The sequence below is a fragment of the Electrona antarctica genome (assembly GCF_951216825.1).
Source record: "Electrona antarctica genome assembly, chromosome: 18".
Taxonomy (NCBI): Eukaryota; Metazoa; Chordata; class Actinopteri; order Myctophiformes; family Myctophidae; genus Electrona; species Electrona antarctica.
In genome coordinates, this window is record NC_136799.1 from 36657977 (window position 1) to 36684175 (window position 26199).

At 43.5% G+C, this 26199-nt stretch overlaps 1 long non-coding RNA gene across 1 annotated transcript in view; it reads left to right on the forward strand.

Annotated features, from left to right (window-relative positions):
• Positions 1 to 26199, forward strand: part of LOC306942756 — a 54411-nt gene that overhangs the window by 3075 nt on the left and 25137 nt on the right. The window contains exons 2-3 of the long non-coding RNA XR_013792334.1: positions 1457 to 1537; positions 2834 to 2887. This is a non-coding gene — a long non-coding RNA (uncharacterized lncRNA). The remainder of the gene's footprint in view (positions 1 to 1456; positions 1538 to 2833; positions 2888 to 26199) is intronic.

The window sequence follows — 26199 nt, forward strand, 5'->3', positions numbered from 1 at the left end:
AACGTCCCCGGTATAAAGCCAGATGGTACCTAACATCTGTCTCTCATCTGTTCTCTTTTCTCGCAACGTAAGTACCTACTTTAGCAGCAGAAGTCCATTACTGATTTGATGGCGAGGTGAAATGGAACCTTGCTTTCTGGCGCTAAGTCACTGATATCCTCCTGTTCCTCCTGTATAATGGAGCCCCATTAAATCCATAGCTGTGGAGAATATCCCTGACAAGTGTGCACCATTACAATCATTCTACAATATTTCCCACAGTTTATTGAGGTTTCTTTTAGAGCTCTTATCTCTTTAATATATTGAATCGTATTTAAAAGTCTTTTTTTTACCCTCTCAACCACAGATTTTCTGTTTTTAGAAAATAGGGAATATAGCAGATCTACACAAAGCTCACAATGTATATTGCAAGCTTGACCTATTTTGCCATTTGGCATATGACGACATGTACAGTTGGGTGCCACCGATATTGTCCCTTATCATTTGACCCATTTAGGCCTGACCTCAAAATGTTACAAAAATCCTTCTAAATCCTCCAGTTTTCTGAAATAAATATTTTCACGATTTTTCAAAAATAGCAGACCTACAAGCTTGTAGCGCGCCACTCGGTGGCGCGCTATGAGCTTGTAGATCTGCTATTTTTCAATAGCTAAATTATAACATAATGTTTAAAACACCAAAAGGGGTTTTGCGCAGATCACGCAAACCTCAGCAAAAAAAAAGGACAATATCGATGGCCTCCAACTGTATATGGCTTCAGAGGTTTAATGCTCTTAATATTTCTCTGTGCACTTTGAATTACCTTTTTATTATAGAAATGTGAAATGTGCTATGCGGTGGCAGTGGCACAGGAGCCATGTGTTAACCTTAACGGTGGCAGCATGTTATGTATGTGATAATTACATCTAAAAAAAGGTTCTCTAATGCAGGGGTTCTCAACCCGTGGGTCGCGACCCCTCGGGGGGTCGCCAAATTATTTTAGGGGGTCCCCAAATTATTTAAAAAAAAAAGAAAAAAAAAAGGTTTTTTAAAATTTTATTTTCACGATTTTTCAAAAATAGCAGACCTACAAGCTCGTAGCGCGCCACTCGGTGGCGCGCTATGAGCTTGTAGATCTGCTATTTTTAAATAGCTAAATTATAACAATGCTTAAAACACCAAGGGGTTCCCGCCCAAAATGGTTTAAGGTTATTGTAGCAGTCAATTTATATTGGGGGTCGGGAGGGGGCGGGGCGGGGGTCCCGAGACGTTGCCAAAGCATTTTCGGGGGTCTCCGGCCAAAAACGTTGAGAACCCCTGGTCTACAGTGTGTCTGTTCTTCCCCAGGTGTTTCTGTGTATCTTATTTTGTAGTATTGTTCCTGTGCTCCCTGTTTGCCCTTGCAGCTGTTACCTGTCTTGTCTAACCACCCTGATTATCGTTAACTCTAGTCATCTGTGTCCTGTTTGTGTTCTAGCCTATCCCTGTGTTGATTAGCTGGTCCACTGTGTCTAAACGCCCCTGTTATGTGTGGACAGTTCATCATTCAAATGTTAGTGTGAGTACTCTTTGGTCAACCTTTGTTATTAAAAACCCCTTGCGTTGGATCTATTCCGGCCTCAGTCCTCTTGCATTTGGGTCCAACTCCTCACTCACCATGACAGTAAATCTGTGATATTACAATAAAGATTATGATTCCTGTTTTGCTGCATGGGGACACGTAGTCCCTTTCGGGACCCTCGGTTACCTTTTCTGTATTTTGGACGGCGGTACCCTAGGATCCCTTCCTAGTTATTCCACCCTCCATAGGACGCAGCTTTACCACTGTCTGTTCACGGAGACTCGTGTGGTCGCTTGAGTGTTAATGAGATGTTTCAACGATGCATACAGAAGCAGTAGGAGACCGTGGAAACGTGTGCAAAGCGGCGTTGCCGTTAAGTATTTTTAATATATTTATATATATATATATATATATTTAAGTTTTGGCTTCTCTGAAATTCTCACTTCCCATGTCCCACCTCCCGCACCGCGACTGGCTATAGCTGCACGTCCTAGTTACTGCCTCTGATGGGCCAACCGCGTACATGCTTGATGTTTTTAATGCTGTTGTGTCGTGGGAGGCGGTACATGGGACGTGAGGAAGAGAGAATTTTAGAGAAGCCAAAACTTCAAAAAAATATAAAAAATACTTTGCGTTTCCGCGGTCTCCTACTGCTGCCGTGTGCATCGTTGAAACATCTCGTCAACACTCAAGCGACCACACGGGTCTCCATGAACAGACAGTGGTAAAGCTGCGTCCTATGGAGGGTGGAATAACTAGGCCCCTAGGGCAGGGGTTCTCAACCTGTGGGTCGCGACCCCTCGGGGGGTCGCCAAATTATTTTAGGGGGTCCCCAAATTATTTTCAAAAAAAATAAAAAAAATAAATAAAATATCACAAAAAAATCACGATTTTTCAAAAATAGCAGACCTACAAGCTCGTAGCGCGCCACTCGGTGGCGCGCTATGAGCTTGTAGATCTGCTATTTTTCAATAGCTAAATTATAACAATGCTTAAAACACAAAGGGGTTCCCGCCCAAAATGGGTTAAGGTTATTGTAGCAGTCAATTTATATTGGGGGTCGGGAGGGGGCGGGGCGGGTGTCCCGAGACATTGCCAAAGCATTTCCGGGGGTCCCCGGCCAAAAACGTTGAGAACCCCTGCCCTAGGGGACACGCTGCCTTGTACAAATAAACTGCATCTTTACACATTTTAAAGTTTTGTGCCATAGCTTTGTGACAAGTTTTGCATATAACAGGAACGTGGCTCAGCCCAGCCTCTGGTGTAACAAGTGTGTTTTCTCTTACATTACAGAGAAAGAAGGTGGGCCGTGATGCCATGGCAGTGTGCTCAGTGCGGCAGTGCCAGGTAAGCAATGAATTAGTTATGACAGCTATGCACGAATGCTTGAGCTGTTGAATTTGGCCCCTGACTCAGTGATGACTGTGCTGATGCCCTCACACACGCGTGCGCGTGTGTGTGGCAGCAGTTGCTCACGGGTAGAGTGGCCGGATGGGAACCGCAAGGTTCGGGGCTCCCCCAGATTTGGTGTCAAAGTGGCATTGAGCAAGACTCTGAATCCCTAATTGCTCCTGATGTGCAGGTTGGTGCCTTGCATGGTTTTCTCTGCCATCGGTGTATGAATGTGTGTGTGAATGGGTGAATGTAATGCACAATCTATGTAAAGCGCTTTGGATAAAAGCGTTATATAAATGCACCATTATAAATGCACCATTCTCTCACACACACACACACACACACACACACACACACACACACACACACACACACACACACACACACACACACACACACAGACTGTCAGTGCAGACAAGCATTTTAACAGCTTGTAAACTCTACTATATTTTAATGGTACACTCAGATATTGTGGGCTAAAACCGCTGCATCACTATAAATAGTACATTCCGTTATAGTTTAGAGTGTAGTATCAACAATAACATAGGAGAATAGCCACATGAGGCCGTCTGTTCCAGGAGTAAATAGCTATTAAAAAACAGAGATAAAGTTACTGCATGGCTTTTGTCTAGCCTCCTTCCCGAGTTCAGCCCAGACATTTGAGTGCGATTTGATCTGTCTGTCTGTGTATTGGGGCCACACTCCCAGGCGAATGTCACATTATAGACCAGCCATTTCTGTGATTCATTGCCAAAGCTTTGCCTCAAAGTGGTGAAAAGATTATAGCTTCTCGCCCTCAACAAGCAAATTGAGTTTCGCCCCGAGAATGTGTCTTCACTAGGCACTGGTGGCCTCAATCAGAATGGCCTTCATGATATTACTGTAAGTATTAAGTAAGGCCTCAATGAGAATCTACATGTTCTGTTATACACACAGTCATCGCCCTCTCTAACAGGGCTCTATGGGTGAACTTACAACCGCTGATCCGAACAAAATGTCCCTGAGTCATCGGGGGCTTTGTCACAGTACCCGTTGTACATGTCAGTTTGTGTCCCTTTTGGGCCCATACCGTATAGTATGGAAATCCCTGATGTCATTAATATTGCTAACAGTGCCCGTTGGGGGGCGATCAATGAATTGGCTAATAAAGGGCGAGGTCGCGCAACATTGTGATGTCAGAACAGGCCAGCTCCATATATGGAGATTTAGGGGTGATGTGGGGCCTGTGAATTTGAAGTCCGTGTGGCGAACGATTCTCAATTTACGTGGATTAGAGACGTAGCGTATATAGATCAAGGGTTCTCAACCTGGGGTTCCCGAAATTATTTTGGGGGGTCCCCAAATTATTTATTTATATTTATTTTATTTTTTAGTTTGTGGTGTAATGGTGATTTCTTTTTCGCTCCTATGCCAACAAAATGTGGAACGCCCTACCAACGGTCATTAAGACATGCAAATCTCTTGACTCCTTCAAAACCGCTCTCAAAGGGCACCTACGGACGGCTGCAATTCGAAACTGGCCCGCGTAAAACCTGAATCCCCCACCCACCCCTTTTTCCCCTCACTGTATAATGTTTTCTTTTCCCTTTTTTTTACCTCCTTTATGATGATGATTTCCTGTTTTTTTTGTATATTTGTATGTCTTTAAATGTTATGATGAATTGAACAAGGTGGACCCTCTTGTAAACAAGTGTAGTGCTTTATTGGGTCGTCCACTCACAGTTAACATAATTTTGTATTGAGCTGTGCTTGAAATGTACTGTAATTCTGCAAACTGTTAATAAATAATCAATAATCAATCAATCAAATATGAGAACCTGCGCTCAGGTAACAGTTAAAGCTGTTGTTATGCAAAGTAGTAGCCATTTGAATTGGGCACGGTACTTGACACGCAGACTGTAGACCCGGTGTGAAAATAGGACGGGGGGTCTGGTGATGCGAGGTTCGGTGCTGCTTCTCTTGAATCTAGGGGGACGCGTTCTAGCGTGCACGCACGTGCACCGTTCCGTTCCTGCGCGTGCACGTCACAATTTTACTGGTACCACGGCGTGGTACTGCGTTCTACGAGCATGACACCACTGGCCGTGGTGTGTGTGTGTGTGTGTGTGTGTGTGGTGGTAGGTAGAGAGAGGCGTAGCAAGACAAAGAAGAGGGAGAACACGGTGTATGTTTGTCTCCATGGCGCGCCATGTGCTCTATACTGTATTTGGACCCCATGGCTCTTTTGTCGGTCAGCCCAGTGACCCGTGGTTAAGATGGCTGCATAACTGCCATTCTGGAGGACGACCCTTAAGGGAGGCCACAACAATGACTTACTTCTCCCCTCTGGTCATGGTGGAACAGAGGTGGCTTAGAATTGTTCCAGGACTCGTAAAGCCTTGTTATAGGTCTTGCTCTACAGTATATGTGAAGTTGAGGATTTCTTAGCCCAAGTCTCTTGGTGTCTCTCTAGCCTCGGCGACCTGCAGGCGTTTTGTTAAAAAAAATAATGCCTGGGCGAGCCTAGCAGGAAAGGTGGCATAGGGGTAGGAGTGACCAATTATAACCATTAACCAATAAGAGTGCAGAGGGGCGTCGGTCCAAATGTGGGGACGTCGGTGCTGTGTGGTGGAACTTCAAGACATTACCGCGGGCGGGCGGGGAGGTGGCGAGGCAGGCTCATAGGTTGGTGAACCAATAGGAAGTCGGTGTCGGTTTCCAGCGCTAGTTTGATCCCGCCCCTCTATGCCCAGAAAAGCACAGGGCTCTTTCAGGCTACTTGGTATCCATGTCAAAGGTCAAGGTTCATAGCCATTTAGATCTTAGAGTAGTTCACCCAAAAAATGACTTATTTGTTATTGCCAAAAAACAAATGTACTGACAAAAATGACCATACAACCTACGTCCCCCCCATACACAAACTCTCTGACCACTGTATCAGTTCAGAGTGGCTGACTTTGTAAACCTCAGTTATTTGATGCAATACAGTGACGTACAGTATGAATGTAATAAGTACCAATTGCCAACTACATACACATACATGGAATTTGTCCTCTGCATTGAGCCCATGCGTCCTGTCATTAGGATGATCATTAGGAGCGGTGTGGGAGGTCATTATCCACTTCGCAATGCGCTGTTAGCTTGAAAATCTGTTCTTTTTGGCAAGTGACGCCATTGTGCCATGGACTAGTAACCTTTATTATTCTTTCTTTACGATTATGGTTAATATGCCTGCGCACAACAGCACACAGGGTAATACTAATGCAATTAGAATGGAGAGGAACTTGGCATTACTGTTCCATTAGCTTAATGATCCAATAAGCAGCTTGTAGATCAGTGATTTTCAGTATAGGCTATAGGGCTGAAGTGGTTAATGTTTTTTAATAATAATCAAATTCTACAAAGTAACTATAGTAACTAAAGCTTTCAAATAAATTGTAGTGGAGTAAAAGTAAAAGTATTGCAAATTGGAAATACTCAAGTAAAGTACACATACTTCAAAATTGTACTTAGGTAGTGGTTATTATGTCCCCATCTATCACTATATACTATAAGGGGAGAGATTTGTCTCAAAAGTATTTGTTAAATTCAAGTACCATGATGCGCACACATTCCACGATTTACTAATGTTTTAATGATTTACTTGTGCCTTGTAAGTTGGAATTTAAATAAATGTGCTATTATGATTTCTACAGTCAATATTTGGCAAGTCTGTGTGCAAGGATAAGTCACTGGTCATCTGCATAGCCTATACCAGGGGTTCTCAACCCGTGGGTCGCGACCCCTCGGGGGGTCGCCAAAATATTTTAGGGGGTCCCCAAATTATTTAAAAAAAAAAGATTTTTTTTAAATTTTTATTTTCACGATTTTTCAAAAATAGCAGACCTACAAGCTCGTAGCGCGCCACTCGGTGGCGCGCTATGAGCTTGTAGATCTGCTATTTTTCAATAGCTAAATTATAACAATGCTTAAAACACCAAATGCAGACCGAATATGGGTTGTTTTTTAGGCTGTGTTTTAATGCACACAAATGCACACTACTACATATACATCTCACTCTCTTTCTCCATCTCAGACTGATTACTCAATTTGTCAATGTTTCAACATGAAACATGGAGGAAATCAACTGGGACAGAGAAAGCTTGACACAAAGCCATAGCTCATAATGTACAATACAGTATGCTGCTACTGTATGCACAAGGAGAGCCAGGAGCAATATTCTCAACCGTGACGTCTCTTCAGACACCACTGTTTGATATTCAGTGTTCTTATAAAGGACGTCCCAATGGCATGCAGAAGGTTGTTAGGAGCCCTAATGTCACACTGGTTACTAAGCTTAACAAGTGTTTACTGCATTGTGGATCTGTTCAGAATATTTGATAGCCCGGTAGGCAGTCTCTCGCATTCCTTTGAACGCCCCAACATGGGATGCATTCGTTAAAATCACGCTTCAGTGCCTAATCCGTCTCTCTCTCTCTCTCTCTCTCTCTCTCTCTCTCTCTCTCTCTCTCTCTCTTTGAATCATTTACTACCAATGGGACCTTGTTTTAGACACAGGTAGTTGATAATATATTATGGCTATTCATCTTTTGGGGATTGTGTTATTATGTAAAACCAAAAAGAAAATGCTTGAAATGTCTGTAATTGATTTTCATATAAAGATAAAAACGAAGTGGGGCTTAGAAAAACAACTCACAATTGTGGAACGTATGAAAACAAATTTTAATCTTAAATGGATCATTTCATTTCAGGATTTGTGACAAATGACAGGGCTGAAGAGATGACACACATAGGCCATCAACAGGGAGCTGTAATCAAAGCGAACTGTATCCGTCACATACATACATGTATGAGCACTGGAATGGGGCCAGACTGTACAAAATGTGATACCAGTATAATAGAAGATGTAGTAGAACAGTTAGAATACAGGTGAAGTTACTATACTGGCAGTGGCAGCACTAAGTTGTACAGTAGTACGTAGTGTAAAAACCTAGTAAGTGTGGTGAGTGACCATAGTATATCCCTGGGACCGAGGATGAACAGAATACAGTTTACACAAATGCAAAAGTTATCCAACTGCAGAATGTTCGAGTGAATCTGAGTTATAGGGAATACATTAGAGGAAGACGGGCGGGGGGGCGGGGGGGAGCAAAATAGACAGAAATATTAAAATAACTATACAAGTTGAATTATAGCCTGGTCTGTAAAGTTTCACTCATGAAATACCACTGAAGTAGCTTTCTGCTATACTGCTGAGTCCCGTCAGAAGTGTTGAACATACACAGCAGCCTCTATGTTTCACATCACATTACTTTGAATACTTCCCTCGTGTTCTGACGGAATACAGACACACGTCCCTCTATCTGGATCACTTCCTCTCTGATGCCCTCGTTACCGTAAAAAGGGCCACATTAAAAATAGATGCACATACTTTTTTTTCCAGAAACGCGTGCACACATGTTACTGTTTACGCCCCCGCCCCCCTTCCACCCATGAAGGCCATGTTTCAAGTGCATTAATAAAACAACACAGCCCTGCCTATTGAATCAATTATGACCGTATGGAGGTCTTCGGTGACTTCAGCCAACGGAGAACAAAGGCACGCGTACTTACCGTGGACTTTGATCAAATCCCACGCTCTTCGCCGCACGGGAGCAGGCAGCAAGCGGAGTTCATAATTAATCCCTTTGTTTTCGCCCTCCGAAGCCTCAGGGGTCAAGTGTGGCGGCGAGCATCCCTCCGCGTCCCTCCGACCGCGCCGAGGTGGATGACGAATCCCGCTGCCTTGACCCCGGCATGCCGGAGGCGTCCGGGGAAAACGTGTGAGCAAGACGGGAAGAGGGGGGGGAGGAGGAGGAGGAGGGGGGTGGGCAGTGTAGGGGGCCGGAGGAGGAGGGCAAAGGAGGAAGAGGAGGATGGAGGACACCAAAGGGCGGGAGTCATCCCTGCTCAGAGGCGCCGCATCAGGACCGCTCCGTCTCACGTGTTTAAAAGAACCAAAAAGAAAAACGCAGGTCTCGCTTTCCAGGAAAAGTATCCACAAGTGGCGAGGCGTCAATCCAAACCACCAACACCACCACCTTCCTCAGTGAGTCTGAACGTATCTGTTCACATGTCCTCCTGGAAGAGAGAGGGAGTTCAGTGGGTTGAACGCTGAGCCAAGTTGAAGAAGATACTTGTTCCCCCAAGTTGATCCACTACCACTACAGGCTAATACAGCTGCTGCTGCTGCTGTTCGCCTGCCTGCCGCTGCCCCCCTGCCTCTCTCTCACTGTAGCTGACGGCCACAGATGTACTGTAGCGGAGTCTAGCTGGCTGCCAGGAGACACTTCCCATGGGGCTCAACGGCTCATCACGTTTCGGGACAGTGAGCATGCATGCAGCTCCGACCATAGAGTGAGAGAGAGAGAGAGAGAGAGAGAGGGGAGCGTAGGAGGAAGGATGGAGGGAGGGAGGGAGGGGGAGCAGGTGGTGGTGGTGGGAGGGGTGGCTCCGAGGGGAGGTGGGGCGCATGGGGAAGGTGTGGACATGTTGACAAGCTGACAGTCTAGCACCTCGAACTTGGGCTTTTACTTGTGTGTGTGTGTGTGTGTGTGTGTGTGTGTGTGTGTGTGTGTGTGTGTGTGTGTGCGTGTGCGCGTGCGTGCGTGCGTGCGTGCGTGCGTGCGTGCTCCCCTGTCTGTACCGCTGCAGTAACGAGCAGGGCAGCAGTGTCGCGCAGTACAAGGCAGTTGATTACCTCCCGTGGCATGGCTTTTGTCTCTTAAGAAAAGAGGCCGTGGCTATCACCCCGTCACGCTCTCTAGTAATTGAACAGGCTCTGGTGGTGGTTGTGGTGGCGGGGGGCAGTGTCGGTATCTACAGCCACATCTGTAGAGAACAAAACATCAATGTTGGCCCTGTGTCGCATGGAGGCACTAACCTGGCATAGCCAGATAAGCAGAGTGCTGAAGCGGCAGACGCTACTGTCCACCGGGACCTTTGTGGTGCGTGCGTGCGTGCGTGCGTTCGTGAGAGAGTTTGTGCACTGATGGGGGAATCATTTTGTCTGACATTAGGAGATTGGCGGCCTGGTCCGAAGCCAGGGCGTTATCACCGTAAAGCCATGATGAGTCTTGAACCACATGATCTGCCCCCAAATCATCAAAGAGACACAGTGCTATAGCTCCGCCACATGGCAATAATACATCACTTTGAATGGTGGGATACGAGCAGTGCTTCCCCCCCCTGCCCCCCCACACACCTCATCTAGTAAATGGCATTGGCTCGCACCCAAGGGGCAAAACGCAGCGTAGATATGAAGCTCGTTAATTTGAAAGGATTACCGTATTACCCCGTGTGTATACTGTGACTGAAAGTCGGTTAAATTCCGTTCAGGCTGTCAATATTTAGAATCCCTCTAAGTAGGCCGGTCTCTAAGTACGCACTGTATGTCATGGTGACGTCCCCTGCTGGAACCGTTCCTTTGATTCAACGCAGGCCCCCCGGCCGGGATAGCCATTTGCACCTTCCTTCCCCGTATGGATCAGTGGCCTGGAGATGTGCTCGGCCATATCCCTCCGTCCTCCTATGTTTTCCATCTAGACATTAGGCGTAATAATGACATGATAAAAGGCCTCGGTCATTCTCAAGTAGGTCAGGGCTGTTTAGTAATGATGGTGTGACTGCATGGCTTTCATGAAAATCCTGCCTCAGCTGTCCAGTGGTGTAAAGTACATTTACTCAAGTGATGTACTTGAGTACAATTTTGAGGTATCACTGGAGTATTTCCAATTTCCGGTACTTTTACTTCTACTCCACTACACCTCAGAGGCAAATATTGTACTTTTACTCCTTTACAATTATTCTCTAGTAGATTTTGATTATTATTACAAACATACATTACCCACTTCAGCCCTAATATACATTTCTGCCATTTGAAAATAGAAAATCATACTTCTGAAAACTTGTGAAATGGGACATTCTGCATAATGACTACTTTGGTACTTTATGTATATTTTCATACCGATACTTTTGTAAATTTAGAATTCCAGACTTTTACCTGTAACAGAGTATTTCCACATTGCGTTATTGACACTTTTACGCAAGTTAAAACATGCGAGTACTTTTAGTACAGCTTTGAGAGTACGACGATGTGACTGATGGTTTTCATGAAAACCCTGCCACACACCACCGTCCACCACATCTGTCCCCATCCAGTGCTGTAGAACTCCACACTGATCTATTCTGTGTAATCTAATGCCTTTTCCAGGCAACCTGCCAAAGGGAAAGACACCTGGGGGCTCATCATACACGATGAATCTGCCAAAGGGAAAGACACCTGGGGGCTCATCATCCACGATGAATCGCTGACCGGCACAAAGTTTACAGCACGGCCATATTGTTTTATAAGAGTACACGCACAAAGATAAACACGCACATTATACGCGAGCACAGGTGCGCGCAACTCACATGTCACCCCGGAAGCGCTTCCATGGTGATGAATCTCCACCTCCCAAGCTTCTGCTGTGTCAGTTATTGATTATGTTACAAAAGTCTATTTGAGATATTGACCAGGGGATGCATTATTAACTTCGCCAATGGGTGTTCCAGTTGAAAAGGGATCAGTGGTTTTAAAAAGAAATGAGTAATATCCACGCACGGAAGGATGGAAGTTAAATGGATCAAATGACCTTTGGCATTTAAACACACCAATGATGGATTTCCAATAATCCAGTCAGTGCAGTCTGTTATAAAAGGCAGACGAAATGACTCATTAAGCCTGGAGCCATGGTCCTCACTTCTCATCTCCATATCGCAGTGACAGAGCCACATGGAAAGATGGTGAGAGAGTTAAAGGTATATTCAGTGATTTCACTTAATTCAAATATCACTTATTTTTTCTTATTTTTTGGATAATCCTCCCTACTATAAAGTGTGCTGACCATATAACGAGTTCCTCCCTGTCCCCAGTGAGCCCCTGGGGTCAAAAAACCCTAGTTTCGGTTTGGGCTTTGGGTGGCAAAGCCTTCATCCAATCAGGATGAGAGGGGCCTTCCTCCAATCATGATCGAGTGGGGAGGGCATTGGTGCACGTGCTGTTGGTCTGTTGTACTTCCCCCACTGTAGAGCGTGTGCATGTGCACATCTTGTTACCGGGTGGACCGGGTAACGTAATGTAATCCTGGGGTCTACACTCCCTCTGCCAACCTGGGGAGAGCAACGGACTGTTCTCATGCTTCCTTCAATGCATGAGGAGTCCAAGCTACTTTTTTTTCACCTGACAGGGGGGTGTTTCCCCGGTAGGACATAGCGCATGGAAGGAACACATTATGCCCCGGCTGGCCAGGGGGAGGCCGTATAGAGACCGCACCGTATAGAGACTGCATATTTTAGTGAGGGTACCTACCCTAGGGGACACGGGGAGAACATGCAAACTCCACACAGAAAGGCCATTTCGCCAACCCCACCAAGGGTATGGGCACTGATGGGCACTGAAATATTTATAAATTATATTTTCCCCCTTTTTTTTTTCTCCTTTCCAATTGGCCCCTGGGGACCATGGTCCAGACCTTGTGCAGTCAGAGAGAGTGGGGTGACATCAACACAGTCACACATTGCATGTGTCTGTCGTCCACAGGGCCCTGCCTTGCTATCTCCTCCTGACCCAATTGTGCATTCACACACGCTGGTGAAAGATCAGCCCCTGTGAGCATTGTTTCAGCAGTAACACATGATGGGGAGTTACATTCAGTGTTTCCAATGCCAAGTTTGCTTATTATAAGAGACTTTGGGCTTGTTTTTCTGTAATGTCGTTATTGGTAGTTGCGTGTTGCGGCATTTTGGGCTTTTTATAGTTGAGTATAGTTGCTTATTTGAGCTTGTTTCCTAATGTTGTTGTGTGGAGGAGTGACAAGTGAATTCACAAGCGTGAAATGATCTGGGTCTCCTAAGAGGCTGGGTATAAAGAGTGCATGACATGTAAGGCCCATTTACTAGTGCTACAAAGCCCAGGAGGTCTTTATATGAGATATTTGTAAATTTTTGATACAGTAGGTGCATTAAGGTTGCTATAAAATGGCACATTCCTTGTCTTGACTTACTTAGTGAGAGACAGTGGTGTGAGGTTGGGGTGTGTTGGAGCTGTGGCTACCAGGAGGGCCAAGCTTGCATAGCTTCACATGCTGAGAAGGCTAGAAGTCGTCCTAATGAGGCGTCTTCAAGTATTAGAGATTTAACTTCTATTTTCAGAATATCTAATTTTAACCTTTTTGTTAAACTATATGCTAGGGCTAGTACGCCGCCCAGTTTATTTGCGATTGAGCAGCTGTATTGTCATTCAACAATACATGAAATGCATAATTGAACGTTAAAAGAATGCTAAAATACTACAATACTAAAATCACCACTAATACAGTCCTCAGCAACATAATAGGGGAGGGGAGAGAGGCAGTTGTTATAATGTAGTTACAGGGGATATTATGAAGCTCCTGAATATTGTTCACGTTAACAATAACATTAACCCCCTGACATTTCCTTTTAGCACCACCCTCTCGGGCCAAACTGTCAGCTTTGTACACAAGCTCTCATGATCTTAAGATTGCAGGATGAACCCCATGGACTTTCCTTCGGCGCAACATTTGCATCGGATGTAAAGGAACATCACAGCCTCTAGGGGCTGCTAGCGGGGCCTCTATAGTCCCCTTGGTCTCGTTAATCTTATTGAATTATGATAAATAATGATGATGAATTTATTTGTGTAGCGCGTTTCTAGTTACAACGTGCAAACAAAACAAGGTGTGATTCTCTGGCAGGATACCCCATAGGGTGTAAGTCATGCATACTGTCACTGTACACTACTGGTGTTTGTGGGCCAGTAAATGTGAAGTTACAGGGTTTCTCATGTAAACACGCATAACTTCACTGAATCTACATCTCGTTTACATTCTTGAATACATAGCCGTGATCTTTGTTTTTATGCGCTGCAGAGGTTATGAAACTGTAGCCATAGGCAAATAAACACTTAACATATAGACGTGTGTTTTCAGAAGTGATTTTGAAGATGACACTGATTTTTGCAGGCTCTTTTAGCCAAGAGTGATCACTCCGGGTAACAAGGCAAGTCTGAGGAGCAATCTATAGCGACCACGCAGAGGCTTATACACGTCTGAAGTGTAAATGGTAGAGCCTGTCCATGCAGGGTTGAAAGCAGTGGTTTTACTTAAGCCTGACGTCGAAATTTAAAAAAAAATCATGACAATTTTCTGAAAGATTTGAGGCACATTTTAACGATTTTTCAAAAATAGCAGACCTACAAGTTTGAGCTTGTAGATCTGCTATTTTTCAATAGCTAAATTATAACATAATGTTTAAAACACCAAAAGGGGTTCCCGCCCAAAATGGGTTAAGTAAAAGTATCAATACGGCAATGTAGAAATACTAATAAACTAAAATACTATGCTACTTAAACACTATACTACTACTAGAGTAAAGGTACAACATATTGGCATCAAAATATACGTAAAGTACCAAAAGTAAAAGTACTCATTATGCAGAATGTCCTGTTTCACAAGGTATCCTATGTATGTATGAAATTGTATTCAAATCTTTTGAAAATGGCAGATCTACAAGCTCACCGCCGTGAGCTGTTAATGGGGCTTGTGTTTTGTAGTAGTAACTAGTAACTAAGGTTGTCAAATAATCGAATGGTGTAAAAGTACAATATTTGCTCTGAGATGTAGTGGAGTTAAAGTATACCGTAAGTATTGAAAATTGGAAATACTCAAGTAAAGTTAAAGTACCTCAAAATTGTAATTAAGTACATTACTTGAGTAAATCGTTTCCACCACTGGTTAAAAGTGACCAGTAAAATCTTAAAATCACTTCTGAATCTTCCTAGTTGTCTAGCACAGGGGTTGAGAACCCTCGCCAATAGACACATAATTTACATTTTGGGACTCGGTTTCAAAAAGTCTGGGAATCCCTGTGCTGCACTATAAAATGATACAGTGTCTAAATATCTATTTGCTGAGATATTGATTCTCTGAAACCTGCGCCTGCTTCAGTGGATGTTACCGTTCCCCCTGAGGTACCGTTCCCTTTCATCCCCCAGGCTGAAAGGAGGGTTATATTTTGTTTGGAACTGCCTTCTAGCTGCCTCTGCCAATTTGCTGCAGCAAAGAAGAAAACAAAATAAAACAAAACTTTTGAGAATTTTAGCTTTAATTAAACGCTAAAGGACCTGCATTTCTATAGCTGCCTTCAGCCAAAGCATTTTATATCCACACGTCGACCGGGACATGAAGGCAACCGTGCAAGGTACAGTTGGGTGCCACCGATATTGTCCCTTATCATTTGACCCATTTAGGCCTGACCTCAAAACTTTTAAAAATCCTTCTAAATCCTGAAAAAATCCTTCAAAAGTTTCACGATTTTTCAAAAATAGCAGACCTACAAGCTCGTAGCGCGCCACTCGGTGGCGCGCTATGAGCTTGTAGATCTGCTATTTTTCAATAGCTAAATTATAACAATGTTTAAAACACCAAAAGGGGTTCCCGCCCAAAATGGGTTAACTGTCCTTTTGCGCAGATCACGCAAACCTCAGCAAAAAGAAAAGGACAATATCGATGGCCTCCAACTGTACAAACCTGCCCACCGACGGGAGCTATATGCTTAGGCCCTGGTTCAGTGGTTCAGTTCGGGGATTGAACCATGAACCTGCTGGTTCCCAAGCGGCCACTCTTGCCAAATAGAAAAGAAACGGTCTCTAGTACTGAATCCATGCCTTTTTCGAGGAAACCCATGTTAGCCTCATGAATAACATGTACAGTAACTGTCTGCCCAACATTTAGCCTAATGTATGCTTCATCACAGCTGATCTACAAGCTCGCATCACGGTGCGATGTACTGTGAGCTTCTATGTCGGCTATGTGCCGACATAGTACACCGTCATATAAATTTAGTATAAATAGTAGTATAAATTTAACATAAGCCTTCAGAAAGTCAAAACGGCATCTACCGCATACGTACAGTACGTCACTGAGGCACTAGAATGGCCAATGAGGTAATTAAGCATTTAGCACACATGACAGAGTAGCAATGGGACAAGTCCCATGTCCCTCTGTGATGCAACTTTAATGTCGGGTTGACGGGATGTATCGTGATTGAGCTGCTTATGTTGCTGTGGTGGTTCTACGGCTGACATCCAACTCCTCCCCAGACACTGCTACGTCAATTACCATGACCTCGTGTTGTCTGGACACCGTGGCCTCATGTGCATGTGACGTGCGTGGAGCACACAAGCTGTGTGAGCGAGTGTGGTGTGACAGAGATAAGTACCAGTTCTTCTGACAAGTGTTCTCCTGACAAGTAGTGTAAGAAGTGTCTGAGGGAGCCGATCAAAGATACAAAAAGTTTCAAATTCTTACACTTGTCAGAAGAACGCGACTTCAAAATATCATTGGCCAGAGCTGAAAGAGGATCCGCATAATCACTGTCTAATGAGCAGTGTTTAATTTCTCGTCTACCCTTGAGTGTCCGTTGCCAATGTCCTTGTTTAGGCAAGCGTGTTGACATAGGCCTGTGTGTGTGTTGGTGTGCATACTAACTATTACTAAGGCAGGCAGATTGGACATTGTGGACAATATGTGCAGACTCCCTATCAGGTTGTCCAGTCGTGCAGGTCCCTCTGATTTATTGGCCACAAAGAAGGGTGTCAAGGCTCCAGATGAGCTAAGGGCCAGTGTGGCAGTGAAATCTTATCAGCGACAGCCGATAAGAACAACTCCCACTATGTCGAGGGAACAAAATTAACACCTTTTCAGAGGAATTCAATGAGGGCATGGATGCCAGAAATTATTGATAAAGGCCGTTCAATATGAATTACTCGAACTCGTTCTGTCTGTCTGTCTGTCTGTCTGTCTGTCTGTCTGTCTGTCTGTCTGTGCCTGCCTGCCTGTCTGCCTGCCTGCCTGCCTGCCTGCCTGCCTGCCTGCCTGCTGTCATGACGGACCTTATATATAACTCTATGTGATGGAGTCGTTGACACGGAGCTTCCCGTGTCCGTATATTACTCTTATTCAGCCCACCGGCTGTATCCTCTCCCATCTGCCTCTCTCATTCTGAGGTGAGACATTAAGAAAGCCTCAAGGAGAAACGTCTCAAAGTGTTGAAATCTGCATTGATCCTACAAACCAAAGGGATTATGATAAATCATTCTCTGTGGAGCGTTTCTCTGTGAACATCAAATGACTGCCAATATGAGGGACTCGAAACCAGAAATGCATTTATTCCCGATTTATTCTTCTTATATTAAGCCACTAAAAGCGGGAAAGCATCCATGTCATTTTCGATTTTGGAAGTTTTTCAGAAAAAACTCTAAGGATTTAGAACAGTGGTTTAAAAGAGCAGGACTACAAGCTCAGAGTGTGTTACTTCATGCAGCGCTGTGTGCTTATACTGTACATCTGCTATTTTTAACATTCTGGATCATTTTGATTTTCTTAAACAAATCTTCTCTTCTGGGGCTCCATGGCACAACGCCTTTTCAGACGGGAGCTTTGCGGCCAACTATAGGTACATTTGGGTGGACCTTGGCACGAAAAACGACTGATTTAGAAGGCCTCTTGTATAAATCTCCCTCCGGTCTTAATGGGTTAACGTAGTGACCGCTGGGTCCAAGTTCTCAAACACTCCAACGCCGTGATTATCCTTGGTGAGATTAGTTCCCGTGTCTGTCCCTGGGACATTTTCTTTTTTTTTCCTATTCCATTTTGACTGTGTCATGTTCAACCTTGATGGAAAGGCCCGTTTTTAATGTGTGAAATCCTCCAAGGCGCCGTGCATCTCAGTGACTCACGCTGCAGGTGAGTCACATCCCATTGTGAATGTCTATATAAGCCCTTTCACGGTGCTTGTGAATGAACGCTGGTGGAAAGTAACTAAGTACATTTACTAATAAGTTAAGTGCTGTACTTGAGTACAATTTGGAGATATTTGGACTTGAGTATTTCTATTTACTTGGCTTTTGATTATTATTACAAAAAGTACATTAACCACTTCAGCCCTAATATACATTTCGACCATTTAAAAATAGCCGATTTACCCCTAAATATCTTTATACATTTGAAAACTTGAAATGGGACATTCTGCATCATGAGTAGATTTCCGGGACTTTTACTTAGGAGTAGTTCTACATTGCAGTATTGATACTTTTACTTAAGTAAAAGAATGGAGTGCTTTTTCCACCACTGTGAATGCTGCAGCAGGGGGATGTTTTGCAATCATGGGCTCCTCTCTGCTCTAGTTCTCCAGTGATAAGATGGGGTGTCTCATTGCTATGGTCCATTTTGCAGGAAAGTCTGTACTTCAAATGCCTAGGAGAATGGAAAACTATAGCTAAATTGTTCTGCTTATAATTTCATGCATTTTTTTCCCCCAAACAAAACACTCAAAATCCTTGTTTGGTTTCAGAGTTAATGAGCTGAAATTGGTGCATGCTGTTTTAAATGAGAGGCCGTAAAAATTACCCAATTTTAATTACGATTTTATTATTCGTAATGGTTGGATGGATATTGGTCCTGTAGTGAGTTGTGAACCCGGAAAACATAATTTACAAGCACAGTGTGTGAGTAAAGATATTATATCCTACTGTGATCACTCCCAAGAGAACAGAGTTGTAAGACGTAATTTGAACTTTTTGTGTTCTTTGCAATGCCCCTTTTCACAATCGAAAACAATCCCAAAACGGTTATTGTCATCAGTTTGGATAGTTAATTCCCTATTGCCTCAGAGAGAGAGGGGGAGAGGGAGAGGGAGAGAGGGGGAGAGGGAGATTTGTATACTGAATTACAGACCCATAAGGATCCATTTGGTTCCTAACTATATGATTTAGCTGGGGACCCCCTGGAACTCCCTCAAGGACCCCACTTTGAGATCTGATCTGTAGACCTATAGCGGAAGTTCTTAGGCTACCCCTCTCCCTGATGTCTGACCCTGGGTACCCCATCAGTATCCTGTTATCCTACTACTACAGTTTGCTTAGAAACCCGCAAGAGACATCCATCTATACATCATCTCTGTCGGCTGGAAACCTCATACAGTATGTCCAAAACGTTTACATTTCAGGATTCAAATTCAAAAATAGAAAAAGTAGCAGATCGATAACCTGGGCATACTGTAATACGTTGTTGCGTCGCTTCACACACGCCACATTTAAAGGTTGTAGCTTGCTAATTTTGAAGCTTGCTAATTTTGATACTTTTACTTGACACTGTAGTGTGATCAAGTAGGGCATTATGAGAAAGCTCAAACAAATGTGGAGATAAGAGGTTTCTGCCCGACCGCAATGATATATCATGCTATGAATGACTGATTATACCCACCTTTTGAAGAAGATAACATTACAAATATGAAGAGCGCCTCCCGCATAGATTTATTTTAAACTGTTCCTGTAACATTTTATTTAGTACAGTTCTGATAAAATATGTTCAAAATAAAAGAGTGCAATAGCAAATACAGTAAGTAGGCTATTGCGTTCTATTCAATATTGTGCTATCAAGTTATCAAGTTGATGACAGCCTTTCATTCGTAATGGTGGATCTACTAACATTATAGCTGCTGTAGCGGGTTTTGGTTTCATAATTATGATTTGTTGAATTGTCACTGTATCTGTCCTGTATCTGTCGTTTCAAGTTAAGATCTCTCCATCTCAGACACACACACGGTCCAGCCATACACAAGGTTTTGACCTTTAATGTCCAAAGGACAATATTTCACTGCAATTTGCCAAAAGCACGACCCAGTTTTCCATTCGTGCTTCAGCATGCTTAAGGTCATTCTGTAGGTCTAACCACTTCCTATGTTATCCGTTGTTGTACGATGGTGTTATACAGTGAAAATAACTCACAAAAAGCCCACAATGCGGAGCAATGCAAAAATATATCTATTTGTGAAATGATTGGAAACACTTTTCCCTCTACACCAAACCTCTTTGCCGAAAAGAGCTGATCTACAAGCTTGTAGATCTGCTATTTTTGTCTTTCCTCAGCATAGGGATGCTAGGGTTCACGTGATTAAAACACGCACAAAGATGTGTCTGCCTCTCTGTAGTATCTCTAGCGGCCCCCTGACCTGTTGAAGACCCCTGCTTGCAGGTGTATATAAGAGGGGTTGAAGTGGAACTGTCAGCCTTCACAGTTGAACGCTGGCATTTTGAATCGACCGCTCCGACATAAAATAGTGATGGAAGGCAGCCAGCAGTGCACAGCAGTGTGTGGACAACGTTAAGTCTCTGTATACCAGATCAATTCACGTTGGTGTGTCTTATCAAACTCAAGCGTGGTGTTGGCACAAAAAGTTTCAAAGTCAAAAGGATATACTACTGTTTGCGGTGACATGTCAAGGCTGGAGAACTATATGCCTAATTGATACCCCGTGGTGCAGGTGGTGGTGTTAAATCAGTTCTTGTCAGCAAGTGACACAGTCATGCCATGGATGGAGTGCTGATTAAGCTCTGCACCAGTGGTTCCCTAACCTTTTAGCTCGAGTAGAAAGTTTGCCCGGCCGGGAACCAGACTAGTGAAAATAACAGATCAGCTACCTCTTAAAACATTTGTCTTCTAAATCAAATGTATGGATTTTTCTTTCATGTATTCGAATTACTTACTTAGAAAGGAATCATTGAATTTATTTTTAGTTCATGAAATATATATTATTTAATTATAATAATTTGGAATGTATGTGAGTTTTGTTGTTTGGAAAAAAAAAACAAAGTGATGCAGGAAAAAAATAAAATAAGGGACCCGTAAAAATGTGTCTGTGACCCAGTGTTTGGAAACCAGTGCTCTATCTACACTACCTGAGCCAGTGAGCTGAGTTTGGAATTTTTAATCCCCCTCCCCAGTAAGTAAAAGTAGGTTATTGTAGACTCTAGAGCGCTCGTGGCTCCCCCCCTTCTCTTTTCCCTAAAAGGGGAAGTTGGATGTGTCTTCACAGAATGAAACTCTCCTGTGCTACGTGGAGCTAAAACCCCTCCAAAAAACAACCTCCAAGGACTTATGGTAGCATATTTCACCAAGGTCAGTGCCTCAATCGCCAATTTATTGGCCTAGTTGGTTGACCTAGTTGGTTGGCTAAGTTGGCCTTCATCAGAGCATGCTAATGCTACAATGAAAGACAACTAGGCCAAAGAAATCTGGCCAAAATAAATTGGTGAAATTGAGGCACTTGTTGTTGTCCTTGTTGTTTTTGTTGTCATTCCACGATGCATGCATTGTGCAGATAAATATATGAATTACTGCTCAAGTGTACTCGCAGTCTCACACAGAGGGTAGCAGTATGTACAGTGTCCAGCTCTATGCTGCTCTTGTCTGGACTCAGTTGAGCCTGATGTACAATTAAGTTCACAATGTGTCGTAGATGCAATGGATGTAATGCACCCATGTGACATCAAGTGCCATTCATAGCATTCTTGTGTAGATGCCAGGGCCTTTTCTGGCTGTACTGTGACTCACAATGTCTCACAACACAGTACTGACTCTTTTTTTATTTCTTTTTTTTGAGTGGTGCAAACCACTCCAACAACCAGCTTTGTCTGTACCCGTGTATGTACCCGTGTACCTGTACGTGTGTGTACCTGTACGTGGGACCCAAAAAAATGAGCATGGTTACTATGGTCACTGACATTACGTCAGACCACAGCTGATCAGGCTATATAAGACCTTGCACCACTCAGTTCACACGGGTGTGATTTTTTATTTTACAGGGGATTAGGCATAATTTCTGTGAGGTTAGGGTTAAGGTTAGGTTTTAGGCATAGTTTTTATTTTATTTTTTACTTTTACTGAGGTTAGGGTTAGGTTTAGGCATATAACCATGCCCACCTGGGCGAAACACCTGGGAAAGAGGGAGTCCCTTTTTTACACACACCATACAAGGCATTCCAGGCAAGTTCCCTCTGGACCTTCAGATCCTGTTCCATCGAGGCAGTCCAGGCAGTGAGATATTTGAAATCCTGACTACCTCGAGCACCGGCTCGCTAGCAGTAGCAATGGTTTTGTCCTCCGTGTTAAATGCCATTACTTTGTCTTCTTGGCCGCATTGAGCTTGAGGCCAATCTTCCTGCCCTCTGCTCTGTCCGAGATTAGGGAAATGTCATCTGCGTAGTCAAGGTCAGTCATTGTGATGGGATGTATACTTGCTTAGACTGCCTTGGGACCAACGTGAATAACAGTATCTCGTCTCTGCTACTGATTGCGAGTCTCAGAGCATGGTCGATCGGAACAGGAAGGGGGCCAGTGTATCACCCTATTGGACGGAACAGGAAGGGGGCCAGTGTATCACCCTATTGGACGGAACAGGAAGGGGGCCAGTGTATCACCCTATTGGTCGATCGGAACAGGAAGGGGGCCAGTGTATCACCCTGTTGGACGGAACAGGAAGGGGGCCAGTGTATCACCCTATTGGACGGAACAGGAAGGGGGCCAGTGTATCACCCTATTGGTCGATCGGAACAGGAAGGGGGCCAGTGTATCACCCTGTTGGACGGCCACGAGAATCTCAAACTCTTTAGTCTCACCATTGTGAGTCGGAACCTTGGCTCGAGTCCAGCTATTGCTGCTTGCCTAGCTCTATCACCAGCACTATCTTCTCAGGAACACCATAGGCCTGGAGAATGGATGGAGCGTAAATAAGCCATGGCTCTCTCTCACGCACGCACGCCACTCTCCACAATTCCTGAGCAGAAGCAGATTTAGCTATAACTGGTTCAAATTAAACGGGTCCTGACTGAGCCACCAGGCATTTGATTTATTTTATTAATTATTCATCATTATTATTGTACTGTTTTGCACTCATGGAAAGCCATTCGAGCGAGACCTGGCAAAGCAAAGCGCAAAACTACATTCTGGTGAGTTTTGTTTAATTTGTGTATCTCTGTAACCGTCACCGTGCATGACATTGTACAAACTGCCTTCAGAACATAATAGTACCATAGGAATAGCAGCATTTACACAATTAACATACTGCACAAGCACAATACACAAAAGCTCACAGGTAAAATGCATGACACATGAACATGACATTATTGTCGTTTGTGGAGTACATGGGTACTTGTTGCAAAAGTAGGTCCTTAAAAAATCTGATCAAAATCAGACACACATAATGTAGACAAAAAGTTGTTGTCTACATTATGGTAGACAAAAGGTGGTACTGCTTTATTTCCAAAAGGTGTAAAATGCAAAGAAAAGAGGTTTCCAAGGCACTCTTGGTGAAAAATATAAATATGATTTATTGATGAGCAAGGCAACAGAAAATGACCAACGCGTTTCAACGTCAGGGTCTATCTAACAGCTTAGCTAATCAGTCACCCTTAAATACCTCCAGGTGATGTTCCAATTATGTTATGTTATTACATTATTATCATTTCATTTCAATGACATACCTATTTCATTTCAATGACAAATAGATTTCATGACAAACAAATTACTCAAATAAATCAAAAAGCACCCAGAGTGACCAGCACCAAGTGAACAATAAAATAATTGTTGCGAAAACATGAAGGAAAATCGAGGGGAAAAATAAATAAACATCTGAGGAGGAGAGGAGGGGCTACCGTGCCCTTTTTCATGATAATGGACATCCATCGGGTAGTTGGGATTGGGATTATTGGAACAAATTGCCATGTTGTGTTCTCCCAAAATGTCCTTAAATCTACGTTTTGTTCTCCCCATGTAGAAACACCCACAGGGACATTGAAGGCGATAAACTATGAAAGATGTGTTACAATTTGCAAAGTGATTTGATTTTGAACACATCAATAAATGTATTTGTCTTTGGGAAAGTTGGCACAATGATTGCAATGGCCACAGGGAAAGTTACTGTGGTTTCTTGAGCCACGAAGATTTTGGTGGCAAGTGACTGCTGCATTAGTCTATTCTATCTGTAGGGTAGGTGCCCTCCTATTGACAAAGGTGGGTAGTGCAGGGAAGATCTCTTTCATGGCTGGGTCACTATGTAACAGACTCCAGTTACCCTTAATAATATCACGGATCTGAGCTGACACATGAGTGACACTGAGTGTACTGGTACAGCATTGATTTTCAAAGTGGGAATCAACCCAGCATCATCGGTTTAAATGTATTCAGCTTTCCAGGCACCGCTAGGTTGGACTGGATTCTCGCTATGGCTTTCTTCCACCGGCAATGGTCCATGGCCACCTCATGCCTGGTCGATGCTGAGTGCTTTCATGTCAGCCAACACAATTTTACAATTTAGGCATTTAGCAGACGCTCTTAATCCAGAGCGACACTGTCGTTAATTACATGTTTTCTGCCCCAACTTGAAAATAGATGACGATCAAGTCACAGCTAGCCTCGGTACCCAGGTGTTTGTTAAGTCACAGCTGACCCCAAGTCTCAGCAGTTAATTATTGGTTGAATACACATGGAGCGCTGCAAATTAGAATTATACTCTGAGAAGTGGAAGAGATAATTATCTCTGGGAAAATCAGTATATGCACCTAATGGATATATATATCTTTACCACTAAAGCTATTATGGAATTATTACCTTATATATAGAGTAAATAGGTAAATCTAGGAGAAAATGATATTATGGTAAACACACAGGCCCGCTCCAGCGTCATCCTCTCAGCACATGCACACACATACACAAACAGAGGAACACAGACAGGTTCCCTCACAGGTCAAAGTCACCTCGACTGGACCGGACTGAGCAAACAATGGGACCGGATGGTTCACACACACACACACACACACACACAAGCTGACTTAATAAAACACGTACACAACACTCACTCATGACAGAGGATGACCGGGAGAAGATGACCGGGACAAGATGACCACACGGTGGATCAGACCATCTGAGGAAAACTTGTGATTGGCGGAGTGGCGGCACTAAGAGACTATAATACTATGAAGGTTGTTGGTGAACTTCACTCATTGTCACTATAGGATGATGGGTCCAGAGCTGATAATTCATTATGAGCTCTGCGGTAATCAATATTGGTAACATCTGTCTCTGTTCGTTATAGTATGATTGTATAGGATTCATATATTATGATTTGGCTCAAGCACCATTGTAACTAGAAATAGGACATAAAACGAATTGACATAATCTTAACTTCTCCTGTGTATTATTCTGCCTGGTATGAGTACATTTTGGGAATAATCATCAAACGAACGCGTGTTGATTCCATGTTGTTTTGTCTATACCTCGTTAAGGGTGAGAAACGGACTGGGATCTCCAGCAGATGGTGACCCTGACACGTGATTATTTCCACTTTGGACCGGGCAGAACACAAAAGGATCTAAGAGGGTTGAACGTCTTGCGGAGACAACCTGCCAGGTCAACACACGGTGTCCTTTTTCCTGTGAGACTCAATAGAGGTAAGCAGTTCTCTATTGTAATAAAAACTGCTAATTGATTTATTCCAAATTGAATTGAGTCTCACAAAGGAAAAATCAACTCCGTTTTGCCAAAAAACATAGAACTGTAAAACCAGAAACCGGGGAGGCTGGTATAAGTGTAAAAAAAAAAAAAAAAACAGAAACCGGGGAGGCTGGTATAAGTGTAAAAGTAAAAAACCAGAAACCGGGGAGGCTGGTATAAGTGTAAAAGTAAAAAACCAGAAACCGGGGAGGCTGGTATAAGTGTAAAAGTAAAAAACCAGAAACCGGGGAGGCTGGTATAAGTGTAAAAGTAAAAAACCAGAAACCGGGGAGGCTGGTATAAGTGTAAAAATAAAAAACCAGAAACCGGGGAGGCTGGTAGAAGTGAAACTGGACATTTTGTCTTAGAACTGTGTAAAAGTAGCTCAGAAACCAGAAACCGGGGAGGCTGGTAGAAGTGAAACTGGACATTTTGTCTTAGAACTGTGTAAAAGTAAGTGTAAAAAAATTAGCATAAAATCCCAACAATGCAATATGTACTGCGGAAGTTCATGTGAGGCATTGTTGGGATTTGGTGTTTTGAGGTATTGGTGATGATTTTGTTTGTTTGTTTGTGTAGTTTGTGTTGTTAGGGGTATTTTTACCTGCTGCTGGTCAAAATAGGTTGGGGAACTGTTTTTATGGTTTTGCCAGACCTCAGGTGGATGGCCTAAAAAGGGAGACGAGAGTCTTGCCTTTTGTAGCTACTAACAGAAAAAGGGGGGTTGATCCTCGCTTTATGGGCGCTGTATTTTTAGAAAAGACGTGACATGAGTGAATGGTCTGTCTGTGACAGCTGATTTGAGTCTTGAGTGTGATATTGTGTGGTCTGCCTGTGTGTGTGTATGTGTGAGAGGCA